At 37.9% G+C, this 15,368-nt stretch overlaps 1 protein-coding gene across 2 annotated transcripts in view; it reads left to right on the top strand.

The window, feature by feature from the left end:
* The window catches only part of LOC103148081 (schwannomin-interacting protein 1-like), a 265,763-nt gene that overhangs the window by 154,523 nt on the left and 95,872 nt on the right, over positions 1 to 15,368 (top strand). The window lies entirely within an intron of this gene.

The raw sequence follows: 15,368 nt of genomic DNA on the forward strand, positions 1-15,368 counted from the left end.
TATATATATATATATATATATATATATATATATATATATATATATATGGTCATTATTTTTTCAGACTCAGTTAGAAGCACAGTGACATGGGTCATGATCAACACGGTCCAGGCAAACATGACCTGCAGGAAGGAAAACACAACAACTAAAGCACGAGTGGCAGCTTCGCGTAGGCGTGGGATGAAAAATCCGAACGGACACCCCGGAGGTGCTCGGTCTCCCTCTTGCTGTGTTGTGACCGGGAGTTTTTAAATAGTGAATGAGTGTGCTATGTGGCCTGTGTGTGAGTGTGTGTCTGCGTGCAAGATGTAAAAGCAGGACAGAAGCTGAGTACCTCGCAGCTCTCCACATTCATATGTGTTCCCCAGAGATCCACACATGCTTGTTTTAGAAAACAGAAAAAGAAGTAGGAGATAAAAAAGGTTTTATTTTATTTCATTAAACCTTTGGTTAGCGGTGACTTATATAAGCAGGAAAATGTAGCCTCGTTTGATTTTAGTTCCTTTGCTGACAAAATCAAAGCAATCCAACTGTATAAGATTCTTCCTGTTTACTACAAAAACACAAAATCTGACCAAGTACTTTTGGTCTAGTCTAATGTTATTATTTTAGTACACTTGAAATAAAACAAAACTTATGTAAAAATAACTTTTACGCAAGATGTAAGAGCTTGTTTTCAGTCAGTAATTCTTTTAATAGTGATATAATCTGCCAGTGGAGCAAGACATTTTAAAGTCTTGAATGGTCAGACATTCAACTTCGTAGATCTACGCCAGTATGCACACAGGAATGCACACAATACCTACTGGTGGCATGGAAGAAATACAAACAGAACCTTTAATTTGGACGAAAATGTGGCAAATTTTGCAGGTTCTTACAAGCTAAATGTTTGACAAGCTTGTCAAACATTTAGCACTTGTGAGTGTTCTTCAAATGATACTGGGGGTCAAGTGGAGGTCAAGATGCTGATTCTGTTGATTCTACTTGTACAGGTAAGGCTTGAAGTCATCCCAGTAGTTACAGGGAAAATGAAATTTTGCTGAGCTCTCAGTCAAGCAAGCGCTGCCCACCTGTTAGTTGAGTCAAAGTAAAGTGAACTGGAACAACGTCAAGATGGCCAAGCGGACTAAGGCTCTGTGTTCAAGTTGCCATCTCTATTTACTATTGGTATATTTAAGGGTGCTCTACTGGTGCAGTGTTATCAAAGAAATTAGTATTTTTGTACATTTATGTCTATGTAAAAAAAAAAAAAAGTTTTAGTAAGCTTTTTGGTATCGGATCAGTATCGGCTGATACTAAACCTCAGATAACTGTATCAGTATTGAAAGTGAAAAAACTGGATCAGTGCATCCCTACTTATAATACTTTTTCATCAGTAGTGAGGGATTATTGACTTAAAACAAGCTCATATTTTTTGCAGTAACTTTTCAGAAAAAGCTACTCTAGGTAAGAAAGTAACTCTTCAGGGGGGAAAAAATGAAGTTTTGTCTAATTCCCAGCATATTAAGATATTTGCACTAGAAACTGGACCAAATATACTTGATAAAATGTTGTGCTTTCTCTTCACCACCCACCACCTTGCTCTCACGTCTTCATCTGAACATATACCTGCCAAGTTTGTTGCTCAATCGCCCACCTGAGCCAAACACCTGTGTTAGCACTGGGTTCCAAAAATTAGGGCAGGATACCATCAGGCTGTCTAAAGCGGCCCCCTGCTGGGAAGCTGCTGCACACCACCTGTTGGCTCACCGGAGGCCTCCGTCTGTCTCACCAGCTCCGTTTACTGAAGTGGTCCTCAGCTGCATACTCTCTGCATACGGGAGGCTGGAGACCGGCTTATCTCTTACCTTCTGTACTTACTGATTCACATGTGGATGCACAGAGGCACTTTGCAAACCTGTTAACAAGTGTGGGCTGCTTTGCAGCAGCGAGTCGTGATAACCCCCTTACCGCCAGCAGATGTCCTGCTCTCACTCATCAATGTAGTGATCTGGCAGCCAATCGCAGGCCATGTAATATTCATGAATGAAAACAAGGTAGATGGTTTAGGAAAGTGTTTAGGTGAGAGAGAACAGACAGTATGGTGCTTCTTAGTTGTTGTTGGGGTTTTTTTTTTCAGATTACTGTGTTTTTACGGGTTGCCTTGCTTTTCTTTGTACCTAATATTTGCTCGTCTCACAGCCAGAAAATGTCCACTGCAATGTAAGAAAAGGGGAATTAAATTAAAGGAATTAAAGTTGATACATATGCCAGACAAAAATTTTGACACACCTGAAATAGTTGTGAAAGCATTGATCCCTGTTAACTAGTTTAACATGTAGTTTATTACCAGCATAAATATCTTATTTGTTTAAAAAAAAAAATATTTGAATCATTTAGTAAGCATTTAATTATGGGGCCACTAATGACAAAACATACAGGTTCATTGATTCCATGCTTCTCTTTCACTCCTTCCTACTTTGCTGTAGACGCTGAAACACTGAAAAACATTTTATGCTCATCTAAATATCAACATAAAGGGGATTTTATCATGACACATGCTATATAAAAGCTTCCTGGCTTCTTTGCATCATCAATGTATATTGGGATCAAGGGTGTGCAAATCAGTTTCCGCTACATCATAACGGGTTACGTTTCTTTTCTGTATTCTCGATGCGATACGAGGTCACAACAATACAACTAATATCTGAGCAAATCTTCCTCTAGTGGTTGCTCCACTACTAACACACATTATTTGATCATCAGCAAGTTTGTCTTGGCAATTCCTTTTACCAGAAATGGAAGCGCTTATTTTAATTGGTTGATTTCCTGGCACTCAACATGCTTTTAAGCGTGGTGCGTTCGTTTTCAGTCGGGTCAACCTTACGGGCATTCCAGAAGCTAAATGCTCAAGAGCTTAATCCATTAGTGTGTTTGGCACCTGTGGGGGTTTACAGTGCCTCTGAGTTTCAACAGCTGTTGAGCTGATTGTTAAATTAGTTCACCAATAAATCTAATGTGCCAGCAAAACTAGCATAAAACACACTCTCAGCCAAGTAACACCACGGTGTTTAACAGCCTGTAACGTGTTCTTTGGTTGAAAGTCTTACTTGGAGTCCTGCAAACTGTCCAGCTGTAACACAGTCAACATAATAGTATGTTCACCAGAAGGCACTTGGCACCTTAAAGCAATTCAGAAAATGTTTGGCTTTCTTTCAAAGTGTTGACGTTTTTGTCCAAGATGAATCGTCAGACTAGGGTCAGTCCAGTTTGTGATAAAAACCTGAACTTTAATCTAGAATATTGATTTATTGAATATTGATCTGATCAGATTTGATCAAATTTAACACATCACTGCCGTCACAGTTCGAGCCTAATCTGATGCGTTCAAACTGATGCACACATTACCAGTAGATTGATCTTGTTTTGCATAAGCTGTTTTTTTGTTTTGTTTTTGTTTTTTAAAAAAACAGCAGATTGCATATTAAATTAACAACCGACAATACTGTCCAAATACGAGGGATGAATCATTATTAATCATCACTGGTTCACTACCGTACCCATGACTAACGCATCGTTATTAGCTGCTGCTTTTTCCTGGGTGATGTCCTCATTTCTCTTGACTCTCCACTCTTCTCCCTGGTGAAGCAGAAACTTTCTGACTCAGGCATTAGTTTCAGAGAACATGCAAAATAATCTGTATATGCAGGTCATTTTTTCCATAATCAATGGGATCCAAACCCAAAAGGAAGTTCATACAAGGAAAAGCAGATTCTTCTGGCAACTGATAACTACTCTGACTACAGATGAAGATGATCTGATCCAAACATGCAGAGTGGAGAACAGAGAAAACCGAGCAGTGACATTCAAAGAAACATTGCCAGCATTTTAATTGACTAATTCTTCCTAATTTTTCTCAATAATCCAATGAAAGTTGGAAAGAAGTTATAGCAGCATCATATATTTTTTAACTTTTAAAAATAAACATTTTAGTGAGCTTAGTGGTGACATTTTTCAAAGTCTCTCTCACACACTTCGCAACATAATTGCTCATTAATAAATAGCGTTCATTCATGGCAGAAAGGCTCATTAATTTCCAATAGAAGTCGTTTTTTTCGCTGGATCTGGTGAATCTTTAGCTTTTTGTTTTTGTAATTACCGTTACGTTATGAAGCCTTTCGCCCCTCCGTCTCGTCCCGGAGATTATCAGGTAATCACTTTCATTATGTAATCAACCTTAAATCACAATATATAAAAGTGAGGGGTAGGGGGGAAGCTGTTAGGCTATACAAAATAAATCAATAAACTCAAGACAGCAGGTTTGACTTTTTTGTGCGAGAGAGGACTGTGATGTTGCTCGTTTTCACACCAGAACAGACTAGATGAGAAAGCTGCAGATCACTTGGTCTCACATACAGGCCTAATTACCCCACTGACCCTTTTTCTTTGTTGTCAGGGAAGGACTTTTCAAGGTGCAAATGTGATAGTAAGCTGGGAGTTTTTTTTTTTGTTTGTTTTTTTTCCTCAAAAACATATCGATTCTGCTATGACTTAAGAATTCACATTAATTCTCTGCGTCTTCAGTGTCTCTCCCAAGCTGTAAAACCGTTTTGGAGTGATCTGATTTTAACTCGCGTCCAGAATTTGGATTTGTGCGACTCCAGTTAAAGTGTCTCTGAACTCATTGCCAGACTGTAAGACAACTGCTTGATAAATACATCAGCAAATCAAATTCACAATTTTCTCACCGACTGGGTCTGTCATCTGGACGTTTTCATCTTTTTCAGTTATTTGGCACGGGAAGCAAATGGCCCCCTCGTCACAAACAAAAGAGGGGCTAACGGCAACTCATTTGCCGACTCACTAATCAGTCGGCGACTAATGAAACGAGTCATTTTAATCCAACGCATTCTTCCCGACGGCGTATTCATAATCGGCGTGCTAATTTTGTTTTCATTGTCTTCAGCTTCAATCCGACAAAAACCAGCAGAGAGTAAAAGTAATACTGTGACACGGCTCCGTTATCTCTGTAAGCCAATTAACTACATGAACTCTCCCCACACGGTCGCGGATAAATAAACAAAACCGGCAACGAAAAGGCAAACGCAAACAATGTAAAGTTTGCTGCGTTATCTTTAATTTGTAGTTGGGATAATATTTATGGTTGTGCTGAACGGAGCAGTAATGACTGGACTGTTAATCTATTAGCATACAGAGGCTGCATTGCTTGCATTGTTGAGTTGTGTGTGCGTGCGTGTGCGTGTGCGTGTGTGTCTTTGAATTAGCCGCTCCTTTTCCCTCTTTTGGTTCATTTTCTTTAATTATGAAAAGCATATTTGTTTCCCCATGTTGTACGCACAGTCAGGATTATTTTAACTGCCTTCTCTTAAGGGGATCTAATTCACGACGTTGATTTTATACAGTTTTTATTATAGAGGTGCAGCTCTTTAATTTTTGAGTTGTCATTCTTTCCCTGCTCTCTCTGCTCCCTCGCTCTCTAAGGTTTAATGTCTCCTCTAATGATTTGAACTCCAGCCTTTCCAGCGCTGTGCTAGGGGAGGAAAGCATTGACCTGATCTGTGCAGTGCAGCCAGTTAGCGAAGTGACAGACAGGATGACAGCGAGAAGTGCGAATGAGGAGGGGGGGGGGATGACTGACACGAAGGCATAAAATGTGAAAGCCTTTCCCTTTTTTCCACAGCGGGCCGTTGCAGGGCAGCTTACATCTTTGTGGATGTTTCAGCTGCGGGATCTGTCCCTGTCAGACCTCTTTCTTTCTAGATCAGTCTGAGAGGCGGTGTCGTCACACTGCCCACGCACACAAGGCACCGAGTGGGGGGGGCTCCCACAAATCAGGCTCATTAAATCATTGTAATATAGTAATTATCATGACATGCTTAAAGAAAAATGTGTAGAGCATGTTGACAGACATAAGCAACACAAAAGAAAAAGAAGAATCTCCTGTGCTCTTTCCAGTCCCAAGTTTGACAGACTTCTGTGTCTGGGTGTGGCCTTCACGAGGTGTCAAGAGGGAGGAGGAAAACTACATTATTTTACTGTTGTAGACAAAAAAAAAACATAATTTAAAAAAAATGATAAATACAAAACCAAAAGAGAAATATATAAGAGGCATTTCCCATGTTCATCCTGTTACGTCTCACCTTCTTCAAGAATATTTACAGCAATGTTACAGTCTGTGGACAGACTTCACATGTAACTTAATGTGAAGAAGCTTGAGGATTTTGTGACTTTAATGAGCACCTCCTCATGAATTGGGGAACCGAAATTGGCATGATTATGTGGGTCAGTTTCCCTTTTTTGTTGTTTTTAAGGATAAAACAAAGACAACAGGTGAACGCAGCACAAAAATCAATCTCATTCTAATAAACTGGGCGCCACTAAGCATTTTTGCTCAAGGTACCAAAAACAAATAATCCAGCAGAAAGATGAAGACAGTACATTACTTGGTCAGATGGATTTGGAAATACAAGAAAACTTAATTTAGGAATGTGTCCTTCAGTCAGAAACAACCAATCAGAGGATAAACAGCTTTGATGGAACACTAACTTGTTTCTCTGTTATTAGCACTTTAATCAGCATGAACACAAGCTTGATTGACAGCGCTAAGAACCCTCCTCCTCATTCTGATTGGTTGTTTATGACCTTGAGCATTGATGCAGATGGCAATAGCAACAACACTGGTAGGACGTGGAGGAGCTGGATTTTTTTTCACAGATTATCTGATTCATATTACAGTGTCACGTATTTAACAAATGCTTAAAAAACTTATTTTTATAAAAGTTTAATAATAATTGCTTTTCTGATTTGACACACAGTCACACTCTGGAAAGAAACACGTTTGTGGCTATATATTAGGTTTGTGAAAATACTCTTAGCATCAGTTTTGCACAATGACAGAATGAGAAAGAGCCAAGACAAAATGTTGCTGTTGGCTGTTCTTTGAAGGACGTCGAAGAAGTGCTGAGCCATCTGTTGAGGAGCACATCTTTTTATTTATCACTCTCGCACTGACGTACCGAATCGTTCTCCGCCTCACTATTTAGTGAGTCATCGAGACGTTCCACAGTCAGATCAATACTGTGTGTCTCAAACGGAAAAAAGAAAAGAAGTGGTTTGGAGCGGTGGCAAACTTTGGCTCTTCAAATGTGTTCTGTCATGATTTCTAATAAAACCGCCGACTCATTTTTTCCCTCAGGGAAAAAATTTCCAGAAATCACAAACAAGATTCACATGTGATTATTTTTAATATCTAGTGGTTTCTATGGAAACCATGTCTTTAAACGCGACCAGGATGCACCTTGAAGCATTTTATTTATTTTTTTTTTTTCAAAGCTTAATTGTAAGGTGACAAAACCAGTACAGTAAAACAATTTTAAAAAGTTATTTATTAAAGTCAGTTTTCTAACTCTGGGTTACTTCAGCTCAACCCGTATATCTAAATGTTTTGCAGACCTCTCTCATGCCTTTGTGAAAATTATTTTCCCGGATTGTTGTACCCTCTGTCAGCATCCACGTAAAAAAAAAAAAAAAAAAAAAAAAAACTTTTTGAGATTGTTTGAGAGCGCAAGAAGTTTTAGGTGTTGTCCTAGCTTCTAGATTCTCCATGATCTCAATCCAATCGAGCTCCTGTGGGATACGCTCCACATACAAATCAAATCCACGGAGCTTACAGAAGTTAGAGACCAACAAAAGTTACAACAGAACACTTTCAGGGATCAGAAGCAGAGATAGTCATAATGTTATGCCTAGTCACAACAACCGAAGTGACGTTTCTTCAGCTGCACATTCAGTTTCTTGTAAACCTGCTCCTCTTCCTCTGCAGCATCCAGCAGCATCTTCTGATACAGCTTACTCTAATTTGCCCTGACTGCACTGGAGAAACACAGTAGCAGATCAATGCTGCATCCATTTGTCTCTCTGTCCATCTAACGCACCTCACCGTCTACCTTAGCAACACTAATCCGGGGTCAGATCACTTCCTGGAAGAAATGCAGCTCTTTGCTTTATCTTTCTGATGGAACACACACTCTTCACCAGCTGCATACACTCTTCTTTTTTTTTTTTCTTTTTTTTTTCCACGCTGTCTGTATTTGTGAGGTCGCGCCCTTTGCATTGCGGCTCTAGCGGTAAGGTTTGAGCAGCAAGGTCGGCTGCAGGAGATTTAAAAGTTTTTACTCTGAACACTTCTGATGCGAGTACATTACTTAGCTCTCTCTTAAAAAATAAAAAACAAAAAAAAGACTCCAACCTGAGTAGGTTTCCTCTGCCGACCTTCTAATATGAAATATACACTTTATTATATCTGTGGGATATGGATCAAATAAATCATCTGGCCTTTTGTTGTAATTTAATATCTCCACCAGGGTAGAAAAGCAATTATTTTTCTCCACGTGCTTTCATTGTTAAATAACTTTGGTGCCTTAAAAATCCTCTTAGTTGAGCAGTGAAAAAAGGTGTAAGGCATATTGATATGACTCTCTTCTTTCTGTTTTCATCGCTACAGGGATGAAAAGAAAACCAGACTTTTATTTAAGGATTTTTGTTAACTTTAATTATGTGAACATGTAGTATTCTACATGATAAATGGTTTGGCATTACACAATTTGAAAGAACAATTTCAGATAAATGTGCCGCTGATCTTTTATGCTGCACTGTGAAGCCCGTTGTAATATTTTTATTTGTGCAAAAGACTATATTATATTGTTTATTTCTTACTTAATGGCTTCTTCTGCAGAGCCATTTTTTTTAAATGATGTGTGAAATTGTCATGCTTTCTGCTTGCTACCCCTTTTTATAGACTAGACATATAATTTTTTTATGTGTATGATGTTTCAATTTACCCCAAAAAAGAGCAAAAGGTTGGAGTTTTGATTGTTATTCTCTCAAACATGTGAGTTGAAAAAGAGCAGGACCAGCAGAGAACCATAAATTATGTATAGCTATTTAGATAACACACACACAAACACACATGTTTGTATATAATTTCATACATGTGTCTAATGTGTGAAACTCAGGTTATGGTTGGTGAACTAGGTTTGATGAACACAGAATTTTGGTAGAAATAACTTAATCGAATAAAATTGATCTATATTTTTTTTTTCTCATAGTCAGGTGTAAGTAAGCAGTAATTTAAATGCAGCTTTCTTTCCCAGTTGACACTTTGGTAAGTAAACTTTTAGGTCAGTAAAAGTTCTGACTGGTTAGTATAATGTAATCTGTGCAACATTTTTTTTATTATTATTATTATTATTTCATTTGTTGAGCAGGAACACTTTGTCCCATCAGATATTTTCAACAAAAAGCTGAAGAGAAGGTGAACTCCTGAAGACAGAGCTCCCATGTTGTCCATTTTTCTTCATCAGACGATGACATTTCGCAGCCCGGGAGCACACTTATTATCTAACTGCTCATTTTTAAAAGCCTTTTTCAAATTACCCTCACATCCTTGTGAAAAATGAAATGATGTGCTATTTTGTCTCCAATGAAACGGTTACTAAAGGACAGAAAAGTACAATTCAATATAGCTTCAAATGAACTCTGTTAACTGGTTTCCAGCTATTATGCTTTTTACATCCCAGGCTAGTCTTCCTGATCATAATGTCTTTATACGTTTTACATAGGAACAGGTTTGGAGTTCACATTGATACTTAGAAATTAACAGTTTTTAAATAAATCGTTGCATTTCCAGCATGTTGTAAGCTTTTTCTTAAGAGAAAATACACAGTTATTTACAAACTGGGTCCCACCGTGCAAAAATACATCATTTAAGAAGCTAAATTGTTGATTTGAGTATGTTTTTCCACTATGAACCAGTGTTCTGGATTAGCTCACCATCTGATGGCTTCATGTGTCACATATTGTGATTTTCATGCCTCGGAGCGAGTGTGAGTGAGTAGGAGGGAGCAGCAGTTTGCGTTTGTTGTATTGCATGGCATAGTGCAAATGGTGTTATTAATGGCTAAAAAAGACTGCAGTTATATTTATTATCTGTCGTTACATCACTTTGCTTTGTGCAGATGACCGTTCTGGCTGGATAAGCTAATCATGCTCTGTTTTGCATTATGCATTTTTCATGAAAGGTCATTTTTATGGATTTTGACTTAACATTGTCTGCTGTGAAAATAAATGGTAACGGGCCTGTACTTATGAAGCCGTTTATCTATTCCAGAAGACACTGAATGTGTGTGAATGTGTGAAAAATAAGCACACATTTTTTTCTTTTATATTACCCGTCAGACAATAACGTGACTGTGGATTAAAGGCCGAGGAAATGGACAACTTGTGTCCATGCGCCAGTCATGGAGAACGGAACTGTGTGTCTTTCTTCTTTTAAACACGCATTTTGAAGTTTCACATTAGAAGAGATTAGTGGAAACAATAACATTCAAAATAACTTCCCCAATTTTGCAAAAAAAAAAAAAAAACATTTTCACTTTTTGGTGACTTTTCAGAAAATGAGTTAGCACGCTATGTCAGAGTTAGCGCGCTATGTCAGAGTTAGCGCGCTATGTCAGCGTTAGTGTGCTGTGTCAGTGAACACTCCCATTCACTGGTGTGTCTGTGCCTTACTAAAGGCAACAAACGTGGAACATTTTAGGAGGGGGAAGGGGAAGACGGTCAGCCTGGAGTGGTGGAACGCCCCCATCCACCGGTGGGTTTGATGTCCCAGCCGATTTGACAGATGAAACTCTTGTGCAAATCACTTCACAACGGACTCTTGAAAACTATCACCAGTACGCCGCAGGATTTGTCAAGAGATCTCAACAGAAGGACAGTTCTGTCTTTACAGTTTGTTGCAAAGCTGCAGATTAAACATGACCTTACCATCCAGAAACTGCTTGCTGCATCCTTGATGAGAGGTTCCACTTCCTCTGCTTCTGGGTCATAGACTGTACTTTTGTACGGCTGAATTTTTACATGTACAGTTTGTAGTTGTAAACTTTTTTTGTTTGTTTTTGGAGTGGCATCAGCAGCAGCTTATTTACATACAGTGGACACGCACCTAAAATAGGTCATTCTGAAAAGAGCTCAGAAGAGCAGGTGAACTCATAATCTGAGAATATTTTTGTATAGCCCACAGACTTACCCTCAGTTGTTAAGGGGGGCATTATTTAAGACTTTATTTGTACCTTTCTAAATCATGTTTGCTTTTTATAGCATGTTCTTTCTCTCTAACTACACAATCCTCTGCATACACACACCTACACACACACACATACACACACACACACACACACATACACGTCGTGATCTACCACACTTTTCATTTCTGCAGCGCTCGCTGGGCTACAGCCGGCGCTATTGATCTACCTTAGTGATTGATGACAGGGCTTCAGGGGTTTTAGCCACTTTTTTTTTTTTGCATATTAGCTCTCATCTGCATTTCACCATATATGTATATGTGTGCCCTACTGCACACACAAACACTAAAGTTCAGTATATAGAGTCTGTGCCTTAAAACTGTTTATTTCTCTTGAAGACTCTTTGTAGTTTATCAACTGTTGGTGCAGAGCTATGAGGACAATTCAGTAAGTTAAAAGACAAGTTTGCTTCCACTTTTTCTAAATTAAAGTCTGACAATATCCAAGTTTTTTTTTTGATACATTACACTGAGCGCAGTACATATAGAAAACTATAACTTTGACTAACCAAGTGTCTCCTTTGACCTGTAGGGACAGATTTACCAAACATTACCTTCTGATGAGGAATACCCTAAATAGGAAGGGTCAATGTTGACACAAATGTGTACGTAAAAATCTTAGACCCTTCTCTTGAATCAGAACAACAGATCACAGTTTTTAGTTTTTTCTATCTAAGCAAACCGATTGGATTTCTCTGTTTCATGTTGTAAACAGCATCAGACTTAAAGTTTACAGTAGCCCTACAAATGCATATTTTTGGTTACATTCTAAAACCAATTCTCTGATTTTATTCATATAGACTGCAGCCTCATAGACACCGGCTCGAAAGCCAAGTTGTATGTCAATATTGACCTTTTCTGGCTTTTTCTTAGCTTTTAATCCTTGACTTCAGGCCACCCAGGGCCTGGCGCAGATCAACTCATCAAACAAGCTCCCCATTGCTTCACCTTTCTCTCCCTCCGCCTCCCTCTCTTTTCATGCCTCCTTTATCCCTCACATCTCAGTGACTGATGTTGGATTCCCTCTGCCTCCCTCCATACTGTATCTCCCTCTCTACCACAGTCTGCCTCCTTCGCTGCCTGTTCCTTTGATAAAAACATATTTCTTTTTAAGCAGAACACCAAAATAGGCTTTTTTCATGTCTGTGTCTACATCCTATCCTTTCACTCCGTCTCACCTCTGTCGAGTTCAGGTTTTGTTTATTAGGACTACTTTCAGATATCAGGATGTATGTCAGCGTCAGATAACGGAGGATAATTCAGATGTTTAGATCGCAAATATTCCTAGTCAAGTTTACATGCATGAATATACAATTGATTTAGGGCTATTAAAGACATGTTTGATGTATTCTTTTTCAAGGATGAAATGATTATACATTGAACAACAGTGGAAGGAAGCAAATAGAAGTTCTTGTCATTGTCACATGGATAATGAAATTAAAAGTGCAATATGCATGCAATTTAAAAAAAAAGCTACAAAAAAAGAAGAAAAAGAAATTAGAAACTGGAATTATATGAAAAAAAAATCTCTAATCCACACAGGATTAAATATAGGAAATTGTTAAAAGTCCCACAGTAAGGTATAGAGGTATCTTCAGGCTCCTGGAAATTTCAGACTGGATATCCAAACATTTTTCTGGATGTTGGAGCCTTTTTGCTGTTGTTGTTGTTAAGCATGGTTTATATGCAGCTCTGGAAGAAATGAAGAGGCCACTGCACTGAACCCCATTGAAAACCTCCTGGTTGTTCCACCAAATATTGACTTCTGAACTCTTCCCGAGTTAAAACATTAGTGTTGTTGTTTCTAAATTAACATGAATTTGTTTTCTTTGCATTATTTGAAAGCGCTGCGTCTTTTTCCTTGCTTTGACCATTTCTCATTTTCTGCAAATAAATACAGAATTTTGGTTTGGAGTCACAGAGATGTGTTGCCAGTAGAATAAAAGAACAATGTTCACTTTACTCAAACATAAACTTATAAAAAGTAAAATCAGAGAAACTGATCATTTTAAGTGCTTTCTGCTGTGCATGTTTGACATAGAGAATAACATGTTTGCTCCATCTAATGACTTGATAAAGTGAAAAGATTTTCACATAAAGACAACTATGAATGTCTAAGAAGTGATTGAGGTTAATTAGATGGGATAACCCGGTCTGACTTGCTTAGTGTAGTTTTAGATAGAACTTGCAGGCAAAGAGAAAAAGAAATGTTTCTGTTTGAAAGACACTTGTTGAAGGATTTAGAAGCGGTCCTCTTTCACTATTTCATCATCTTTTTGCAGCGTACTAGTAAGAGTGGCAGTGAAAGACCCTGGGCGTGATGATGCATTAGCATGCTTAGCAACTGTTGCTATGTCGTGAAGTTTGGAGGCCTCATTCTGACTCCTTCAAAAATGCTTCTTCTGATTGTTGCCAATTAGGCGAAGCTTTGTCTCATCGGAGTCTGCAGCCGTTCTCTCCAGACAACGTTTGACACGTCCTTGTTGGCGACTGCAAATTTCAGTCGACCCTCAGTGTGTCAAATCTTTGAGTAGGGCCTTATTTCTTTCACTGGCCATATTGATGCCAAACTGATTTCCATGGTAACAGCGTCACGCCTCTGTGGTTCCTGGATCGTTTCTGATCATTTCTAACCAGTTTTATCTCCACAGTTTGAGTCAGAGGGTCACTATTGGACACTATTGGTTGTTCCATCGGGATAATGATCCTCGAAACACGTAAAACTGGTTTAGGAACGGGTAAACCAGGCCGACATTAATCTTCTGGTATTCCTCCGACCTCAATGCTAAATTTATGGATTATGCCTAAAAGTCATGTCCTTGCCGCGAAACTAATTTAAATGAATTCCACCATTTCCCCATACCAGAAGAAATAGTCAGCTAGAATCAGGCCAGGACCTCGCTCTGGGCAACGAAATGCGCGTGGCTTCTCTGCAACTTGCTGAAGGATATTTAACTTCATTTATTTGGGCTTGTATGTATATATATATATATATATATTTCAACTGGTATGAATAATTTTCATCATGTGTGGATTACAGAAAATTTATTCTGGTTTTGATAAAAATAAAAAATAAAATAAAAAGACACGAACATTGTTTGCTATAAAAATGACTAAAGTTTGTCTTTTTTTGATTCAAACCACCCATCATAAAAGCTGTGCTTGTTCTAAGTGATTGTACATTTCTCACTTGCATTGTGTACTGTATACTGGCAAGCTGCTTCTTCACATTTATATTTAGAATAATATTAAAAATTAATTGATTTCAGGAACTCCGTTTACTATATAAAGCACATTTTATAGGATAACTGAACGCATGTTTTCAAGTCTTCTTTTTCTGTTAATTATGAAGCTTTTCCGTTTACAGCAATGGAAAAAAAAAACACATTTAAATAAGGAAAAAAAACACATTTAAATAAGGAATATTACATCAAACCAACACAATGAACATTTTTTAACAGAAATGTGGACTTAATAAAAAAAAACAGGTTTAATACCCACGTAGTGGTTGTTGGTGCTTTTAATTTGAGAAGCAAGCCTCATCAGATATTCAAATTTATTGAATATGGTTGTACATTATTTTGCTCACTCATTGTCTTGTTTTTCCATTTACTATCGCTAAAACATTTTCAGTATAAAAAAAAAAGTATGCATGTATATTCAAATCCTAGAGCTTCACAAATTGACAATCTAACACTGAGCAGGAGTGAAAGATTGAAAAAATGATTACGTAAATTAACATAATAAAATCACAAGTTCATTTGGATTCAAAGGAAATAATTTTAATGTTCTGCTTTTATTCTGAAGAAACAGCTTTGTTGTTTTTTGCAGACAAAAAGAAGCTAATTACAGAGCTTAATTGCACCCTTTAAAACATAATCAGATGCTCATCAATCAATCAATCAATCAAATTTTATTTGTATAGCACATTTCAGCAGCAAGGCATTTCAAGGTGCTTTACATAATTAAAGAAAAAAGAAATAAAAAATAACAGCATGTGACATTGAACAAACAGTAAGAAAGGGGAAGAGATTCTGGAAAAAAAAGAGAAAAAAAAAAAACATACTTTTGTTACAGAATTTAAGCGCTTGTTGTCGCCCGACTCCGCCGTCCGTTTAACACGGGTATTAAGAAGCCCCGTCGCCTGACAGGACGGAATTTACAGATTTTTAGTCAAAACGCCATTTAAAAGAAATTAATAAATAAAGATAAAAACATTAAAAACATT

Source organism: Poecilia formosa, unplaced genomic scaffold, assembly GCF_000485575.1.
Source record: "Poecilia formosa unplaced genomic scaffold, Poecilia_formosa-5.1.2 Scaffold197, whole genome shotgun sequence".
Lineage (NCBI taxonomy): Eukaryota > Metazoa > Chordata > Actinopteri > Cyprinodontiformes > Poeciliidae > Poecilia > Poecilia formosa.